Source organism: Eptatretus burgeri, chromosome 3 (genome assembly GCF_056783735.1).
Source record: "Eptatretus burgeri isolate ZD-2024b chromosome 3, Ebu_testis_v1, whole genome shotgun sequence".
Taxonomy (NCBI): domain Eukaryota; kingdom Metazoa; phylum Chordata; class Myxini; order Myxiniformes; family Myxinidae; genus Eptatretus; species Eptatretus burgeri.
In genome coordinates this window covers 14,825,098-14,831,592 of record NC_140963.1, presented here as the reverse complement: position 1 = coordinate 14,831,592, position 6,495 = coordinate 14,825,098, and positions in this window count along the sequence as shown.

Genomic DNA, 6,495 nt, shown 5'->3' with positions numbered 1-6,495 from the left:
ACAAAAAATGTCAAAAAATAGGAATGACGTCATAAAAATTGATATGACGTCATAGTGATGTATCATATGTGCGGTAATTCATCTCTGCTCATTCCCTGTTCGATTCCCGCAAACAGAATTCAAAAAGCTTGCCGAGTTTCGGAGATAATTTTTTTAGGCGATTTCCATTAGCGGAGATATTTTGACGTCATAACTTTTTTTCCAGGAGGAATTTTCAAAATCGGAGATCGTTACTGTCTGCGCGGGGTATTTTTACATATATACACCAAGTTTCAGGAAGTTTCGATGAAAACTGTCGGCTGTGAAACAAAAAAGTCCACAAGAAGAAGATGAAGAACAACAACGTGAGTAAGACTTGGAGATCCTCCACGAGGATCTACAAACAATATTAAAGACTTCATTCCTAGATAATGCCGTCTAGATCCATGCGTTGTTTATTTGTCGTTAAAAAGCCTCTTAGCCAGGCTCAGACAATCTGCTTCCACAGTTTGGGAATAAAGCTTGAAGTGTGATATCGTCTGTGTAAATACGGCATGTGGTGCTTGTCGTATCAGTAGTCACCACCCTGATATCATGCTTCTGTTGAGCATCAAAGCCAAACTACTATTTCAGGATACAACTGGAGAGAAGAAAACACTAATTACAAGTGGCTTCAATTATAAATATCTGTCCACTGTGCGTCTTGTGCTTGTAATTTGAAATGAGGCTTACCGACGTGTAAATCGAATCACTTCTCTGATTTTAATTATAAATTTACTACTGATGCTTTTGATGCTCATGTCGGTAGATTTACAACCCTTCATGTTCATTGATTTATGATGAGAGGTATATTTACTACATTTGATGTTCATATAGGAAGATTTACTACATTTGATGTTCATTCAGGTATGCCTGGTGTTGGCTTAGTGGTTAGGGTGGTGGCTTGGGATCCCAGGGTCCTGAGTTCAAGCCCCGTTGGCTGCTGAATTAACACCAGGGGGTTGACTCAGCCTGTCATCCTTCCGAGGTCGGCGAAATGAGCGCCAGTGTACTGGTCCCGGTGTATGCCCCGGTTAGAATAGGTGTACCATATCCCTGTGTGTCGCAAGAGGCGACCAGGGTTGGCGTCAGGAAGGGCATCCGACGTAAAACATTGCCTCAAGAAAAAGCCAAACCCCTGCACAGCAGGGAAAAATGGCTGTAAAAACGGTCATTTTTATCCTGGTGTTGGCGCAGTGGTTAGGGCAGCGGCTTGGGATCCAAAAGGTCCTGAGTTCAAGCCCCGTTGGGCCACTGAATTAATACACCAGGGGGTTGACTCAGCCTGTCATCCTTCCGAGGTCGGCGAAATGAGTACCAGTGTACTGGGCCGGTGTATACCCTGGTTAAAATAGGTGTACCATATCCCTGTGTTGTAAGAGGCGACCAGGGTTGCGTCAGGAAGGGCATCCGGCGTAAAACATGTGCCAAATCACTATGCGGATCATACGGATGATCTGCTGTGGCGACCCCTCACGGGAGCAGCCGAAAGAAGAAGAAGAAGATGTTCATTCAGGTATATTTACTACATTTGATGTTCATATAGGAAGATTTACTACATTTGATGTTCATTCGGGTAGATTTACTACATTTGATATTCATATAGGAAGATTTACTACATTTGATGTTCATATAGGAAGATTTACTACATTTGATGTTCATTCGGGTAGATTTACTACATTTGATGTTCATATAGGAAGATTTACTACCTTTGACGTTCATACATGTAGATTTACTACCTTTGATGTTCATACATGTAGATTTACTACCTTTGACGTTCATACATGTAGATTTACTACCTTTGAGGTTCATACATGTAGATTTACTACCTTTGATGTTCATACATGTAGATTTACTACCTTTGATGTTCATACATGTAGATTTACTACCTTTGATGTTCATCCAGGTAGAATTACTACCCTTGATGTTTATACAGGTAGATTTACTATTCCTGCATCAACCCCCACAACTATAACACAGCCCACCCCACCCCCCCCCCCCCAGAACCGTAGCTACTGCAAGGTTCAATGCAGGCATTACCATTCCAGCCTTTCCACTGCTGCTCACACCTAATTAGCCAATGAAATAAATTAGGAGGGCTGTTGGAGGCGAGCCGTAGCTAACTTACCTATTCTCCTTAACGTTCTACACCCCTTAAATACAACAATTACAACATTTGCAAATCTCTTGGTTCCTCGCTCCCAACTCCTGGGGCAGGGAGGAAATGTCAGAAACCACACAAAAATCTACTGTTGGATAAAACCTTAACGTCTACATAAACCCCTTCTAAAGACTGCGATCCCCGGTGGATGCCACAATACCCAACGTTACTGCGGAGCCATCCAAATTTACCTCTTTCAAAAATCTGTGAGCTCTATCTCTGTGGTTCAGGTTAGTGATGTGGATCCATTTAACCTTTCCTCACTTACTCACACATATAAATCCAATATCAATCATTCATTCCAACCCTGCAAGACCATGGCTTCACTGTTATTACACACGTGTGATTCTCAACTCGGCAGCGGAGAGGTACCGTACAACAAAAATGGTGGGGGCACCGGTTGTGGTGTCCGCGGTCCAAAAATAAGTCGTCCAACTTACAACGCACCTTAGCCTAAGTGTAAGTCGTTGCAGGTTGGTCGGATCTCAAAGTGTCATCCACCCCTTCTAAATTTTCTTCACACCCTTCAATCCACCCCTGTGGATTCGTTGCTTTCAATCTCCCTGGATTCCAAGTTTTTTTGTTTTTTTTTTTGTAAATATGCCAATTATTCCAAAATCTTGTGGAGCATCCTGGCTAAAGGTTGGGTGGAATTGTCGACTTCAAGCACACCCTCAATGAGGAGATGTCAAAGAATCAGATCAGCCACAGAAACAGTGTCTCCAAACATTCTTGCAAGAGGCAGCAGGATCGATGCCTGCACCCCTCTCCAGGATCTGGTGGACCCAAATCTCTCTCATTCATTCGCAGAAGCCTACATCCTCCTCCGGGATCTGGTAGATCTACAGTTCTCAGGTCCATTCCTTATCATTCCTAATCGATGGATAATCGATAATCGATACCTGTATCCCCCTCCGGGATCTGGTAGACACAGATTTCTCTCATCCACTCTCAATCGATGCCAACATCCTCCTCCTGGATCTGGTAGGCCAAAGTTCTCTCATTCGTTCCCAGAAGCCAACATCCTCCTCGAGGATGAACTGTGGCCACAGTCAAAATCCACTCAGACATTGCCATGGCTCAACAGACCCAGCCAAAACTGTACCTCCTGGGTGTGCCAGGCCGAGGGTGGAACAAGGCCACAACCAGCCGACCCACAACCAGCATGAGGATTACTTCCAGGCATGCAAGGATGCCGGCAACCACACTCCACCGCACATGACAGACAAAAGCCAGACAAACAGCCACTATGGTTAATGCAAGCACCATCACCTGACATTAAACACTGTTACGGATCTGGAAACCATAAACATTCAACATACAGATGTCCCAAAAGTCAGTTATGTCGTTAAGTATGTGTGTAGTCAGATCCCCTTCCTTTTGTCTAGTGGGAGAATCAAAGGCGTGCGTTGCGATTTCTTTCAGTTTGGTTATTACATCCAACAAGCCATCTAACAACCATCCCATCTGCATGACCCCTCGGCCCATCATGATCCACCACCAACCAGCCGCCTTCTCGCACCGTGACGTGCCAAGGCAAGATCTCACAGTTCCGGTTTCTCGGCTCCCACAACTCTCCTCGGCCACACAACTCTTGTAACTCTTTCACAACGACCTTTGCAACATTGATACTGTTGCTCGTCAAGTATGAACCCGCGTGGAAGAGTGACTGGGGTTTCACAGCAGGGGCCGAGGCCCCGCCCCGGAAGGGTGGGCCGTAGGACCCTGTCTAATCAAAGGCGGACAGCGAGGTGTGTTTCACAAAGGGTGCCTCCCCACGGGGGGAGGTTAAAAAAATCCTCGAGCACTCTCTGAGAGCGGAGTTTTGGTGGGTTTTTGCCATCACGAAAGGGGTTTTTGCTGTTACGAAGGGTTTACAGAGGCTGTTACGAAGGGGTGGTAACAGTGGTTGTTACGAGGGCTGTCACGGGGGTTGAGCAGAAGGTCGTCGAGGCGGCAAACGTGTCTCTGCTGGCCCTCTACAAGGAAGGAAAGAGCGACCCCGACCCCCCTCCGTGGACCCCGGCCATTCACCACCCGAGCTCCGCCACGAACCTCGAGTCCCACACGTGTGACTGGGGACCAAACCAGCGACCATTGGCAGGTGCCGCATCGCGGAGCACCCCCTTACTCCGATGGTTAGGTACCCAGCCAGACTCTGACCCCCAGCTCGTCTCTCTCCTCGGCTGCGAGGGTCCAATAAAGAACTCTGGGTTTATTTTCATTTTGTGTGTGTCTGCGTATGGGCCCGTCTTTTAAGAAGAACTGAATAAGTGTTTTTGGATCATTGTAAATATTCCTTGCTTGCATATTCGCGTTAAGTCTTGCCTTTGTCTTTTACTGTAAATAAAAATTGTTAGAAATGTTCCCAGTCCGTTTCCGTCCCTTCTTGAATTGGTCCAGCATGGTTCGGATCTGAGTTTATCCGGGTTTTTATACCCGATAATCCGTTCATTCCAGCCGGCACGGCTTTGGCAGTTTCCGCTCGACTGCACCCGAACCGGAGTTGGTAGTCGGTAGTTGGAACTCTACCGCAGTCGGTAGAGTGACCCGGTTCGAGCAAGACATGCCGAGGGCGTGGTTTCCCCAGAAGTCGAAATCGCGTAGTTAATTGGGTAAATTGGTTATGGACAAATAGACCCTACGCTACGCAGTTGAAATATTGGTGACCACGGTCGGTTCAGCGACCCGCCGCATCACGGAATTATCCGGAGCGACGGCCTACAATTCCGGGGAGTCTGTTGGAGATTACGTAGCTTTCCCCACCTTATGGTCGTTCTCGCCACCGACCCCTGGCCCGCAACAATACAAACCAGAGAGTTGGTGTCAAAGCCACCCAATGCTCACCTGTTTATACATTTATCGTTTTTAAAAGACTAGTCTAATAATATTTTTTTAATATAAAGCATTGCAGGGAAGTCTGATCCAAATAATTTTAAAGCAATATATGTATTTGTATATTGTAATCATTAAAAAATACTGTGGTGGATAAAAACATTAGAAAGGAAATAACTTGCAGCAAAAAAACAGCAAAGAGCACTGAAACAATTCCTACTTACAGACGGGCCCACCAACAGACACACACACACACACACACACACACACACACACACACACACACACACACACACACACACACACACACACACACACACGGACATGGACCTGCCCACCTCGTGTGGTTTGGCTGACACGGGTGAACCAGGCCAGCGTCGAGATGCGATGGTCGAATCCAGAGCTCCCTTCAGCGCTCGTCCCGGCAACCAAAACTCTCCTCTGTTTCCCAAACTGTTGAGAAGGCAGGAGGTTTCTCTGCCACTTCTCCAAGTCTTTGAGTTGAACGTCCAAGCGAGGGCTGATAACTCTACACTCGTTCAACCTGCCCGTCAGATTGATCACAACCTTGCCTGCTCGATGGTCATCAACTATATCCAAAAGCTCTCCTGTTCACCGACAGAGAGATGGCGCGCAACCGACTTGCGGTTCTTGTGGAGGAGGGATTGATTTCCCGGTCCCAACGCGCCGCGCCCTTATTCACCCTTCTTCGGGGGGGGGGGGGACGCCTCCGCCCTCCCCGCTCTCCCTCACTGGACAGTTTTGGCACGCAGAATCGCTCGTCACCCAGTCATTGGCCAAAACGGGCGGCAAGTCCGTCGATTGGCCCGGGGGCGTGGTGACGTCACGCGGACCGCCTTTCTCACCGCCGTGGGGTCTGATTGGCTGAGCGGTGGCCACCTCACTCGTAGCACGCTGAGTGGTCGAGGGCCGCCGTGAGGCTCCTCCTTGAACTCCGCCCACCATAGCGTCGGCCAGAGCGAGGTGAAGGTGAGGGTGATGCTGGCGTTGTTGTAGTTGATGTTGGTGGTGTAAAAATAAAAGAAAACCCTGACTATCAAAATAACTTCGCAGTGCATGTACATTCAATTACCCATTAAACAAGTGAAAGGGACCCTAACTGAAAACACCTTCTTACCGATATAACTGAGTTATAGGACCTGTATGTTGTGTGCTCATGGCTTCCAGATTCATAACATTATAACTGTCACTTAAAAGGCCATGCTGCAAGAAGATGCCGGAATCCTGGTACGAAAACGAACACAAACGTCCATACTGTGAGTTGTAGCAACAGTAACAGTGACCAGCGAGACTCGCTTGTAGTTAACAATGGAACCAACCATGTCAACAAGCTGGATGTCATCTGGATTCACCTGAAGGTGGTAGGGAGAAATCTACGTATGGAGTTGGACACTGGCTCCGTCATTTCATTGTGTGAGTACTCTAAACTGTACAAACATCTCAGATTAAAGAACACTACA